Source organism: Saimiri boliviensis, chromosome 9 (genome assembly GCF_048565385.1).
Source record: "Saimiri boliviensis isolate mSaiBol1 chromosome 9, mSaiBol1.pri, whole genome shotgun sequence".
NCBI classification, from domain to species: domain Eukaryota; kingdom Metazoa; phylum Chordata; class Mammalia; order Primates; family Cebidae; genus Saimiri; species Saimiri boliviensis.
This window is the reverse complement of record NC_133457.1, coordinates 64,786,285-64,801,039: the sequence shown is the minus strand read 5'-3', so window position 1 is coordinate 64,801,039 and position 14,755 is coordinate 64,786,285.

Genomic DNA, 14,755 nt, shown 5'->3' with positions numbered 1-14,755 from the left:
TTCTGCTTTCTGTTGGTATGATTTTGACTACTTTAGATACTTCATATACATAGAATCATGTTGTATGTGTCCTTTTTGTACTGGCCTATTCAGCAAATTTCATCCATGTTGTAAAATGTGACAGGATTTCTTCCTTTTTAGGGCTGCATAATATTCTATTGTATGTATATACCACATTTTCTTTATCCATTTGTCAGTGGACTTTTGGACTGCTTTCCCTTCTGGGTTATTGTGAGTAGTGCTGTGATGAACATTACATCCTGCTTTGAACCTCTTTAGATACATACCCAGAAGTAGGATTGCTGGATCACATTTCAATTTTTTTGAGGACTTCTGTCATGATTGCTTTTACTCTACAAAATCAGCTTTGTTATTTTGGGCATGCTACTTAACTTCCTGAGCCTCTGCCCTCACTGTGCATTATTTACTTTATAGGGTTTGGGTAACATTTAACCAAATAGCATACGTAAAGTGTGATTATAAAGACACACTGCAAAGGCCGGATGCTGTGGCTCACACCTGTAATCCCACCACTTTGGGAGGCCGAGGCAGGTGGTTCACCCAAAGTCGGGAGTTTGAGATAGCCTGACCAACAGTCTCTACTAAAAATACAAAACTAGCCAAGCTTGGTGGCAGGTGCCTGTAATCCCAGCTACTCGAGAGCTGAGACCGGAGAATCGCCTGGACCTGGGAGAAGGAGGTTGCAGTGAGCCGAGGTCGTGCCACTGCCCTTCAACGTGGAGACAAGAGCAAGACTCCGTCTCAAAAATAAATAAGTAAAATTTAAAAACAAAGAAGCACTGGAAGCTTTCAATAATGAAACATTTCCTTCCTTCTTCCTTCCCCACTCATTCCCCCTTTTCGACACCTGTTCTCTTGTTAACCGGGCATGTGTTCTCCCTCACCTGCCAAGTTGGGAAAATGATTCCCCTAGAAGCAATGAGAACTTGCTTAGTGTGGGAAGAAACATAGCAAGGCAGGAAAAAAGACCCAGAGCTTTGCTCAGTTGCCACAGCACAAAAAAGAGGCTGTCGGCAAGGAAAGGCCAGCAAAGAGTCTCTTCAGAAGATGCCTTGCTTTTCAGCATGTTGTACCATTCCTTACCTCCCCTCTTCTGTCTCAGGGAGCTGGAGAACTTCCATGCTGGCCCGCCCAGGGGCTACTGACCAGAGGCTCTGGAGGATAACGCACTCAGGGGATGAGGTCACTAGAGGGTGGCCTCTTTCTTTCTATCACTCCCCACCAGGGCATTATTTAATGGGCAGACATTTCTAGAAAACATGCAGAGGGAAATATCAGGCTGGACCCCCAGGGTTGGTCCTTACAATATGTCATTGCTGGGCCGTGTTGCCACTTTCTGCATCTGGACTCTGGTGAGACTACAAGCACTCGAGGTAGGATTCCACATCTGGCCTCCTAAGCATTGTTTTAGCAAGAGCTGGAAACAGCCACCTTCCCTCCCAGCCAGGAGAAGTGTGGGAAATACAACGCATGTCTGAAGGGCAAAGACAAATGAACCAGAGCCCTGGAATTTTATCCATCTTCTTTTCTCTCACATAGAAAAGACAGTCTATACATCTCTCCAAGGCCTAACCTCAGGCCCATTCCAGCTGCCCCTAACTTGCACAATTTTGATTTGCACACATTGGCCAAGCATGGACAGGTACTCCGCAGAGATACTGTGGCATTCTTGAGTTGATTTCTTCCCAAACGAAGGCATAAAGAGCTGACACAGTGCACTTAACATTTGAAGAGAACTTGAAAGAGGCAGGATGAGTGTTTTGCTCTGTCAACAGAGCCTGCAGGGTTTTACTGGTAAAGACAAGGAAAAATCAATATGGCTATTTAAAAATGTAATGGTGGCTGCTAAGCAGTATCAGAAAGGGCATTCCAAGGAGGACTTTCAAGGCTCTAGAGCAGGCGTCCCCAAACTTTTTACACAGGGGGCCAGTTCACTGTCTCTCAGACCGTTGGAGGGCCGCCACATACTGTGCTCCTCTCACTGACCACCAATGAAAGAGGTGCCCCTTCCTGAAGTGCGGCGGGGGGTGGGGTGGGGCGCGGATAAATGGCCTCAGGGGGCCGCATGCGGCCCGCGGGCCCGTTGTTTGGGAACGCCTGCTCTAGAGGATGCTGCATCCCAGCTACTAGAGGAGGAGACAAGGAACAAGGAGGAGGAATGTTCAAGAAAGCAGATTTTCAGAAAAGGTGAGACGCTATAACATTTGCCTTTACTTCAAAAGCACTTCTGCGGAAGCATTCTTACCACTGTCATTCTACTCACCATCAGCAATAGCTCCCAGATCTTGAGTATCTACTGCATCAGGTTTATTCAGAACTTACCCTGTCTCAGGAAATACACTAGATACTATACACAAAAACATAGCTGCAAATAATATCCCCGTTTTATATTTCATGAAAGTCATGCTCAGAGAGATTAAGTAACTTATCCATCTTTGTACAACTGTAGCCAGATTCAATTTAAACCAGGTTTGCCTTGATTTCAAAGCACACCCTTTTTACATCTTATATTGTTCCAGCGAGAATCACCTGTGAGTAGGTCTAACCTGCTTCCATGGGTTGGAGTTGATTATTAATTTTGGAGCTTCTCATAAGTGTATCACGTGGATATTCAGCCTCTAAGCTACATATGGGTCAACTCACTGGTCATCTTGGCAAGGACAATGTGTGTTTGGGGCCCAGGCTGCAGGGGGGTGACATTTTTAAGGAGAAAGTCTACAGTTTTCACCCTTGTGCCTGATATGAGTGGCCTGAAATCTTTGGTGCTGCAGGTAGTAGTCAGTTTTCTGTTCAGGGAGGGGCTAGTACACACTGGGAATTTCACGTTCAACTCAGAATTTGAAAGGAGATACATGAGTGCTTTCCAATGGACTTTTTTTGTGTGGTTTTTCCATATTTTCAAAGAAGTTCTGAGAATGAGGTTGTAAGTAAGGGTGAAGAAAAGATAGGAAAAAGGCAACACCAAAACTAATGTGCTTCCAGAGAAAAGAAGGCGGGAAGGAGAAGTAACAGGCAGGTCTGGGAGATGGCCATGCTCCTCTTTTACGGCTGTGGGATGGGGCAGTACTGAAAGCATTAATTTGAAGATTGAGAGAAATGATGTGTGTGTGACAAGGAAATGTTTGTTGTGAAGCCTCTTGCATGAGTTGAAGAGTTCCAATGCTATGTTATTTTGATGATTATTTTAATCTGGATGAATTTCTGTCGTGATGAATTAACCATACGTGTAGAAGAGCAGACTCCACTAAACTCCACGTTAGCGTAACAACTTTATTTAATTTATGTCATCATTATTATTATAGTTAGTAACCGTAGCCCAGAATATGAAACCATGTTATTGGGTGCTCATTTCTATAAGATAGCTATTGTGAGATTTGGTTTCCAGGGGAAAGCATTTCATATAATACAGCTGGACTCACAAATTTTTTTAAGGTTTTTTTTCTTTAATAACTTTCCTCTACCCTCCAGAATATAATTCCTGGCAGACTGACTAAATTGGTGTTCTTTCTCACTGTTCATTTGCTAGAGTAAGGCTTTCTTTAAGAAAGCCAGGTCAGGGAACACTCTGCAGGGTCTTCCAGAGATAAATAAGAGAGGGCAGCATTTCCCTGGAAACCCAAGAAGGAATTTCTAGAGTGGGGCTGACCTTTGCTTAGAGGACCTCTCTTGGATTCCCCTCTGTTTCCTAAGTGATCCTCTGAGCCACAGGCTTCCCATCCAGCATAGGGGAGGTAACCAAGCTTGTTGGCTCCCCAGCATTTGGTGAGAACCTGCACGTGCTCTGTCCATCGCCATCTCTCAAACTGCCGGGCACAGACTGATGCCCCATTTGTGACTGTAGATTGAATGATTTCTTTTATGTGAATGAGAAACAGTGGGACTCTGTGGAGAAAAAAAAAAAATTATATTTGCAAAAAAATCAAGCTCCTTTTTCTTTAAAAAAAATTTTAGTGATACATATTTGTACAGATGTATGGGGTATCTGTGATATTTTAATGCGTATAATATATTATATAATAATCAAGTCAGAGTATTTGAGAGATCTATTACCTCAAATATTTATTATTTCTATGTGTTGGGAACATTTCGAGTCTTTTCTTCTAGCTATTTTGAAATTTATGATACCGGCCGGGCATGGTGGCTCATACCTGTGATCCCAGCACTTTGGGAGGCCGAGGTGGGTGGATCACCTGAGGTCAGGAGTTCGAGACCAGTCTGCCCAACATGACAAAACCCTATCTGTACTAAAAATACAAAATTAGCTGGGCTTGGTGGCAGGCACTGGTAATCCCAACTACTCAGGAGGCTGAGGCAGGAGAATCAATTGAACCTGGAAGGAGGAGGTTGCAGTGAGCTGAGACGTGCCATTGCACTCCAGCCTGGGTGAAAGAGCGAGACTCCATCACAAAAAAAGAGAAAAAAAAACACAGAAATATATGAGACATTGTTGTTAACTATAGTCACCCTACTCTGCTATCAAACATTGGAACTTATTTGTTATCTAACTATATACTTGTACCCATTAGCCAAACTCTTCAACTGCCCCCACCCATACCCTACCCTTCCTCCAGCGTTCATAATTCTCCTCTCTATATCCATGAGATCAACTTCCTTAGCCCCCACATATGAGTGACAACATGTGATATTTGTTTTTCTGTACCTGTTTTATTGCACCTAATATCCCCAGTTCCATCCAAATGACATGATTTCCTTCTTTTTTTTTTTTTTTTTTTTTAGACTGAGTCTCTCTTCGTTGTCAGGCTGGAGCACTGTGGTGCTGTCTTGGCTCACTGCAACCTCTGCCTCCCAGGTTCAAGTGATTCTCCTGCCTCAGCCTCTTGAGTAGCTTGGATTACAGGCGCATGCCCCAACACACAGCTAATTTTTGTATTTTTAGTACAGACAGGGTTTGACCATGTTGGCCAGGATAGTTTGGATCTCTTGACTTCGTGATCCACCCTCCTCAGCCTCCCAAAGTGCTGGGGTTACGGGCATGAGCCACCACACCCAGCCAATTTCCTTCTTCTATATAGCTGAATGATATTCCATTGTGTATATATACTACTGTTTTTATTAGTTCATTTGTCGATGGATGCTTAGGTTGATTTCATATCTTTGCTGTTGTGAATAGTGCTGCAATAAATAAGAGGGTTCAGGTATTCCTTTGATATACTGATTTCTTTTGGATAAATGCCCAGTAGTGGGATTGCCGAATCATATACAAGTTCTATTGTTAGTTTTTAGAGAAATCGTTATATTGTCTTCCGTAGTCACTATACTGATTTACATACCACACTGTGTTTTTGCTTTACATTTTGCTGATGATCAGTGATGTTGAGATTTTTCCATATACCTATTGGCCATTTGTATGTCTTTTGGGAAATGTCTATTCATGTTCTTTGCTCCTTCTTTTTATTATACTTTAAGTTCTGGGGTACATGTGCAGCTCAGGCAGGATTGTTACATAGGTATACACATGCCATGGTGGTTTGCTGCATCCATCCCCCCGTCATATACATTAGGTATTTCTCCTAATGTTATCCCTCTCCAATCCCCCCACCCACTGCTATCCCTTCCCCGGCCCCTCCACCCGCCAACAGACCCTGGTGTGTGATGTTCCCCTCCCTGTGTCCATGTGTTCTCATTGTTCAACACCCACTTATGAGTGAGAACATGTGGTGTTTGGGTTTCTGTTCTCGCATCAGTTTGCTCAGAATAATGGTTTCCAGCTTCATCCGTGTCCCCGCAGAGAATGTGAACTCATCATTTTTTATGGTTGCATAGTATTACATGGTGTATCTGTGCCACACTTTCTTTATCCAGCCTATCATTGATGGGCATTTGGATTGGTTTCAAGTCTTTGCTATTGTAAACAGTGCCACAATGAACATACGTGTGCATGTGTCTTTATAATAAAACCATTTATAATCCTTTGGGTATATACCCAGTAATGGGATTGCTGGGTCAAATGGTAATTCTATTTCTAGATCCTTGAGGAATCGCCACACTGTGTTCCACAATGGTTGAACTAATTTACACTCCCACCAACAGTGTAAAAGCATTCCCATTTCTCCACATCCTTTCCAATGTCTGTTGTCTCCAGATTTTTTAATGATCATCATTCTAACTGGCATGAGATGATATCTCAGTGTGGTTTTGATTTGCATTTCTCTAATGACCAGTGATAATGAGCTTTTTTCATGTTTGTTGGCTGCATAAATGTCTTCCTTTGAAAAGTATCTGTTCATATTGTTTGCCCACTTTTTGATGGGGTTGTTTGTTTTTTTCTTGTAAATTTGTTTAAGTTCTTCCTAAATTCTGGACATTAGCCCTTTGTCAGATGGGTAGATTGCAAAATTTTTTTCCCATTCTGTTGGTTGCCGATTCACTCTAATGATTGTTTCTTTTGCTGTACAGAAGCTCTTGAATTTAATTAGATCCCATTTGTCTATTTTGGCTTTTGTTACCAGTGCTTTTGGTGTTTTAGTCATGAAGACTTTGTCTATGCCTGTCACCTGAATGGTATTGCCTAGGTTTTCTTCTAGGGTTTTTATGGTGTTAGGTCTTATGTTTAAATCTTTAATCTATCTGGAGCTAATTTTTGTATAAGATATAAGGAAGGGGTCCAGTTTCAGCCTTCTGCGTATGGCTAGCCAGTTTTCCAAACACCATTTATTAAATAGGGAATCGTTTTCCCATTGTTTGTTTTTGTCAGGTTTGTCAAAGATCAGATGGTTGTAGATGCATCATGTTACTTCTGAGGCCTCTGTTCTGTTCTGATTGGTCTAAATCTCTGTTTTGGTGCTGTACCATGCTGTTTTAATTACTGTAGCCTTGTAGCATAGTTTGAAGTCAGGTAGCATGATCCCTCCAGCTTTGTTTTTTTTTTCCCTAGGACTGTCTTGTCTGTGCAGGCTCTTTTTTGGTTCCATAAGAAGTTTAAGGTGGTTTTTTCCAGTTCTGTGAAGAAGGTCAATGGAAGCTTGATGGAGATAGTGTTGAATCTATAAATTGCTTTGGGTATTATGGCCATTTTCATGATATTGATTCTTCCTAACCATGTCTTTGCTCATTTGTTATGAAAATATTTGTCATTGTATTTTTGAGTTGTTTTAATTCCTTGTATATTCTGGATATTAGTTCCTAATCAAAAGATTACCATTGTCAATTATCTTTATCAGTGATCAATAATTGATATATAATTGATTTACAATTGATATGATATATAAATTATCAATGATAATGATAGTTAATGAGATTATCATTATTGTTTTTGACTTAAACTCTGTTTTATCTGATGTAAGTATAGCTACTCCTGTTCACTTTTGGTTTCTTATTCTGTAGAATATCCTTTTCCATTCCTTTACTTTCAGTTTATATGTCTTTATAGGTGAGATGAGCTCTTATAGGCAGGATATAGTTTCATGCTGTTTTTTAATCCATTCAGCTGGTCTATATCTTTTAAGTGGAAAGTTTCGACCATTTGCATTCAAAGTTATTATTGATATGTGAGGGTTTATTCCTGTCATTTTATTAACTAATTTCTGAATATTTAATATATTCTTTATTTCTCTCTCTTATTGTTTGTCATTGTAGTTTGGTGGTTTTCTGTAGTGGTAACATTTGAATCCTTTCTCTTATTTGTCTGTTTTCTCTACTAGCATGTTTTTTTTATTCTCATGTGTTTTCATGATGGTAGATACAATTCATTCACTTCCAGGTGTAGGATTCCGTTAAACATTTCTTACAGAACTTGTCTAGTGGTGATGAATTCCTTCAGCTTTTGCTTGTCTGGCAAAAACATTATTTTTCCTTCACTTATGAAAGATAACTTTGCTGGGTATATTATTCTTCACTGGCAGATTTTTTTTTTCTTTTAGCACTTTAAATGTATCATTCTATTCATCTCTTCTCTCCTGGCCTGTAAGGTCTCTGCTGAGAAATCTGCTATAAATCTGATAGGAGTTCACTTACATGTGAGTAAATGCTTTTCTCTTATTTTTAGAATTCTCTCTTTGTCTTTGACTTTTGACAGTTTAGCTATAGTATGCCATATAGACAACCTCCTTGAATTGTACCTGTTTGGAGATCTTTGAGCTTCCTCTATCTAGATGTGTAAATCTCCTGCTACACTTAGAAAGTTTTCAGTATTAAATAAGATTCCTATTTCTTTTGTTTTATCTTCACCTTCTGGGACACTAAACATTGAAACACATTCGGTCACTCTATTGTATTCTATATATATTACATAGGTTTTGTTCATTCTTACATACGTATTTTTTATTTTTGTCTAACTCAATTATTTTCAAACACCTTTCTTTGAGTTCTAAAAGTCTTTTTCCTGCTCGATTTAGTCTATTGTTGAAGTTTTCAAATGTGTTTTGTATTGTATTAAGTGAAGTATTCAGCTCCAGATTTTATGTTTGGTTCTTTTTTATGATATCTACCTCTTTGGTAAATTTCTCATTCATATCTTGACTTATTTTCTGCTTGTATGGTATTGACTTTCTGTGTTATCATGTATTTCATTGAGTTTCTTGAGTGTCAATATTCTGGATTTTTTTAATCCAGGATTTCATAAATGTCTTTTTCATTGGACTCTATTGTTGGATTCCAATAAGTCTGTTCTCTGGCAATAGAAACTGTTCCTTTAGAGGTGTTTTATTTTCTTGCTTTTTTATGTTTGTTAAGTTTTTACACTGATATCTATATCTGGTATAACAATCACTTCTTCCAAATTTGCTTTTGTAGAGGATGACGTTTTCCTGAAGACATATCTATGACATTTGTTGAGTAGTATACTTTTCCTTTGATTCTGGTTGTGTGCAGTAGCTTAATCTTCATATGCTTTCTTTGGCTATATATAGCATCAGTAGTGTTTGTGATTTTCTTTGTGTCTAAGAATGTGATTGTTAGTGGAGCCTGTGTGAAATTTTGCTGGGGACTGGTACACCATTACTCCTTGCTTGAGGACATTGTTCTTCAGGGTGATTGGCTGTGCTCCCTTCACAGCATCTGTAGCTCAGTGAGAGAAAGAATGAAATGCCAAGTGTAGTTGGGTAGGCCCAGAAAGTGAAGCAACCATCCTCAGAGCATTCTTTCTTGGGGGATATGCAGGAGACTGTATAACAAGAGGTATGAATGGGAATGCCAGATATGAAGAAGGTTGGGTCTGCATGCTCTGAGGTGGAAGGAGCCATTTAAAGTGTAGTTCATGAGCTGGCACGATCAGCATGACCTGGTAAAAATACAATATCCAAGGCTTCAACCTAGACCAATTTGAAGCAGAAGCTGTATTTGACAAAGGTCTCCAAGTGGTTTGAGTGAACACTACAGTTTGAGCAGCACCACCCTAGAGCTTGTGAAGGCATACTGACTTGACAAGGCCTGTGGGGTAGAAACCCAGATGATTGGATTTTCTCTGTTTCCCAGGTGAAAGAATATTCTCCCTAGCGAAAGAAATTTTTTTCTGGAGTCATCTCCAGGTCTCAGGGTGTGGCTTGAGGTCCAAGTGGGAGATTGCTGAAGCAGACAAGAGATTGTTAGAGAGAGAAGAGAAGGAGAAAAAGGATGGCATTTGTTGGGTAAAGATTCTACTGTATATACTTTACAGAGTTATATTATTATTCTCACAGTAACCCTCTGAGTAGGTCACTATGTTTTCACCATTTTGTAGACAAAGAAAAGAGGTTCAGAGAGGTAAAGTGCCTTGCCTGGGGTCACATAACTAAGTGACTAGTTCTCTCTAAAGATACTCCCAAATGTGGCCTTTTGTTCTCTTGCTGTCAAGTTTCAGGTTTGATGTTCAAGTCTCAGGGTCAAGTCACCTGCCCATGGTCTTAGGACATTCAGGCAGATGCCACACAGTCATCTCTACTCCAGGGCTGGGAGCAAAATGTGTTTAAATTGAAAGAAGTAAAATGATGACTAACAAGTGTAGGGGAGTCTGGGTCTGTGTCCCCTGATGAAGGAGTTCTAGCCATGTGTGAAACACTCAGTGGACACATGCCAGATGAATGAACAAAGAATAGGTGACCAGCCATTTTCTTCCACTTAACCCCTTGGAGACACTTGTGGGTCTGTTCCAACTTCCCCTGTGTTCCTGGAGCTGATGCTGACCAGCAGGACATGTCTCAGATGGTCCACTCCTTCTAACACTGTGGCAGTTCCCAGCTCTCTGGGAAATTGGCTGCCAGCTCAGAGACCATTGCATGAGGATTTAAAAAAAAAATTATTCTGAAAGTGGAAACATTTAAGAAAATCTTTAGATACAGAGTCTGAGAGTCAATCCAATGCAATCATATCCCCCTCCCTCTTTTTGTCTCTTGTCTATTAGGAAGCAACAAATAAATTCAATGTCAATTATAGGTTTTATTTTTTTATGTGTAATTAGTTATGAATTATGAAATGCTTTTATTTTACTATTTATTTGAACATTGCTGGTTCACCAGCACAAGCTATTTTGCCAACTTTTTTTTCCTTCCCCTTTTTTTTTTTTTTTTAAATTGTACTTTAGGTTCTGGGGCACATGTGCAGATCATGCAGGATTGTTACGTAGGTACACACATGGCAATGTGGTTTGCTGCCTCCATCCCCCTGTTACCTACATCTGGCATTTCTCCCCATGTTATCCCTCCCCGACCTCTTCACCACCCCACTGCCCCTCTCTTGGCCCCCCCAACAGACCCCAGCATGTGATGCTCCCCTCCCTGTGTCCATGTGTTCTCATTGTTCAACACCCACCTATGAGTGAGGACATGCAGTGTTTGATTTTCTGTTCTTGTGTCAGTTTGCTGAGAATGACGATTTCCAGATTCATCCATGTCCCTACAAAGGATAGAAACTCATCGTTTTTTATGGCTGCATATAGGTTTTATTTTTGACCGAGTTTGTGCTATGATTATTCTATCTAACCAGTTTATATACATTCCATGCAGTTTCCACACTTCTTCCATGAAAGTTCATGGAAGTAGATGAAAGTTCATGTATTGTTTTTGCTTCATTTTATTTTATTTTCCCTTTCTTTCCCAGTCCTCTGGTTAGAGAGATGGATGTTCTCTCAGGGAAGGACTTGGATTGGGAAGAGTCCTTGTATTTATTTATTTATTTAATCTTTTTTTTTGTCACTGCTTTGCTTACAAGGCAACTTGGGTTGCATAGAAATCTGTCTTTCTGACCAGAGGAACTGGGAAAGGGGGCCGCTAGGAGCTGGAGAAAATGAAGGAGATAAGGGGAAGAAGAGAGCATTTCCATGGGACATATATCTAGCAGTGGAATTACTGGCTCATAGAGTTTGAGTTCTTGTGGTTTTACTTTGCATTTTTCCTGATGCTGAGATTAAGGAAATCTGTTTATAGTCCCACTTTTCTAGGGCTGAGCATATTTCATATGTTTTATATCCCCTTATGCGAACTGTCCATTTTTCTATTGAATTGTCTATCTTTTTGTAATGATATGTCAAAGTTTATTAGGTTGTTAATACATGTATTGCAAACATTTTCTTCCACTCTGGGGTAACTTTCACTTCCTTAATGGAATTTGCATAATGAAACAGTTTTTAATTTTAATAAATCTCAATTTATCAATTATTTTCTTAAGTATTCATGCTTTCTATGTCCCATTCAAGAAACCTTTACCGGTACTAAAGTTATGAAAATATTCTTTTATGCTATCTCCTAGAAATATTAAGCTTGGCCATTTAAGTTTAAATCAATAATCTAACTGAAATTGGGTTTTGTGAATAGTGTGACGTAGAGGCTAAAGCATCATTTATTGAAAAGACCCCCCACCTCTCCATTCCACTGTGGTGTTACTTTTGTGACAATCAGGTGATGCTTATATGTATATATATAGGTCTGTTTCAGACCTCTCCATTCTGTTCCACATATCAATTTGCCCTAATTTGTATTGATTAATGCAATTGCCTAATAAATCTCAATATCTCTCAACTTTATCATCAACATTGGCTTTTCTATACTGGTCCTTTTGCATTGTCTATACTTGTCTATACATGGTCCTATAACATTTTAAATCAGCTTATCAGATTTCCCCAAGACACAGCCTTATGTAATTTGATTGGAGTTTCATTGAGTCTATAAATCCATTTGGGGAGAAGTGACACCTTTACAATATTTAATACACAGTGTATATTTTCCCTATTTGTATAGGTACTCTTTGAAGTCTTCCTGTTGTGATTTTTAGTTTTTGACGTAGAAGTCTTGCATATCTTTCATTATATTGACTCCTAAAGCTTTGATATATTTTATACAATTGTAAATTACATTCATAAAATAAAATTTAAATTTTATTTTCCATATTGTTTTTTCCTAAGATAAAGAAATATCATTGACATTTATGTATTGATCATGTAGCTCAAATACTTTTTAAATTTACTTATGAATTCTAAAAGTTCACTTCTGTCTATAGATGCTTTGGGGCAGTCAATAATGACGAATAATAAAAATTATATTTTTTCTTTCTAATACTTTCACTTTTTTCTTACCTTGTAACAATGTGTGAAACCTTTAGTGTAATGCTGAATACAGGTGATGAGACCAGGCATCTTTGTCACATTGCAGATCTCAAGGGCAGATAATTCACTATTTCACCATTTAGTATGAATTTGTGCAAGTTTTGTGTAATATACTAGACTAAGAAAGTCTGTTTATATTCCTACTTTCTAGAGTTTCATTATAAGTATTTACTTTTATTATTTTCTACAATTATTAAAATGATTTATTGTTATTCCTTTTTCTTCTGATGTGGTTAAATGATGTTAATTGATTTTTGAATTTCAAACCAGCGCTGAATTTCTCAAAAACCCTCAATTTCAAAGTATCCTTTTGTATATATTGTTAAATATAATTTATCAGTATTTCTAACAGGATTTTTTCACCTATATTATTAAGAGATATTGGCATGTAATTTTCCTTTTTTGATGTTAGGTTTTAATATCAATATTAAGTTTTTAAAAAAATCAAGATTTGGAAAGTGAAGTAGTCCTCTTTTTCTGTTCTCAGGAACAATCTGTGAAAGATTTGTGTTATTTCTTAAAAGTTGAAAAGAATTCAGCAGTGAAGCCATCTGGGCTTTCTTTTGGTTAGTATTTACATGGTACAACTTTCTTCCTGCCCCCATCCCCCTTCCCATGTATTTGCTTTGAAACTTTTTGTGTCTTTATACAAAGTAAAAATATGTAGTTGTTTTTTCTTTTTGCCCAGTCTGAGATTCTAATTTTTTTAAATTGAAATTACCTGCTCCCTTTGCATTTAATATAAACTGAGTTTACATATACTTTTAGGGTTTTTTTATTTGAACTATTCGTTTCACACTTTAAAATTTATCTTTCTTGACTTCTTTTCGAGTGATGAAATGTTTTTATTCCAATTTTAAACTCTATTAGCTTGTGGGTTATAAATTTGGCCAGCCAATAATGGTTGTACTAGAGATTTTACCATGAATTCTTAACTTATTTCATTCTAAAATAATTACTTATACCATTTCCCTGATGAAGCTAAGAAATTTTAGCAATTTAACTCCATTTACCACCATTTTATCTTTTGTATCATTGTTATCATGCATTTTGAACTCCATAGATATTTTTTATTCTCAGAATAAATTGTTTTTGCACAGTCATTATTCAATATGTTAATGTACTTATTTCCCCTTTCTGATGATTTTTATCTCATCTTGTATTTTCATGTTTCCTTCTGGGATAATCTTTCTGCCATAAAAACTCCCTTTAGTATTTCTTTTACTACAGGCTTATGTGTGACAAATTTTCTACTTTTGTCAAAAAGTGTTTTTATTTCATTTTTACTTTTGAGGAATATTATCACTAGGTATATAATTCTAGGCTGGCAATTATTCTTTGCCAGAAGTTTAAAGATAACATTACATCTTGTTGTAACTTTTATTACTTCTATTGAAAAGTTAGATATCAGCCTGATTGTTGTTCTGTTGAATACAAGGGCCTTTCCTTTCTAGTTACTTTTATAGTTTTCTCTCCATTTTTGATTTTTCAGCAGGTCTACTATGTATGATGGACTCTTTTTTACCTCCTCAAATTCATATGTTGAAGTCCTAGGCCCCAATATTTTCATAATGGGAGATGAAGCCCTTGGGAAATAATTAGGTTGAAATGAGTTCACGAGAATGGGGTCTTCATGACGGGATTAGTGCTCTTAGCAGAAAAGACTAGAGAGCTTGCTATTCCCATCCCCACTCCCACCCCCACCCCAACCTCCTATACTCCCAATTCCCCCACTTTTCTCACTTCCCTCCCCATTAAGTGAGGACACAGCAGGAAGACAGTCATCTGCAAGCCAAGAGGCCGGCCCTAATCAGGAACCAAATAAACCAGCACCTTGATCTTGACATTACCAGCCTCCAGAACTGAGAGATAATGTCTGTTGTTTAAGCCACAAGTCTTTTCTTGTATTTTCATGTTTCCTTCTGGGATATTTTTGTTGTATTTTGTTATAGTAGCCAAAACAGACTAATACACACTGATACACCTAGGTCTGGTTTTCTCTGAATTCATTCTGTTTGTGGTTACAGAACTCTTGGATCTATGAATCATTAGAACCTTTAATCAGCTTTGTCATATTTTTAGCCATATCTCTTCAAATATTTCTTCTATCATATTCTTTTTTAAACAATTATTTCAATAGCTTTGGGGGTACAAATGGATTTTTGTTACATGGATGAATTTTACAGTGGTGAATCCTGAGAT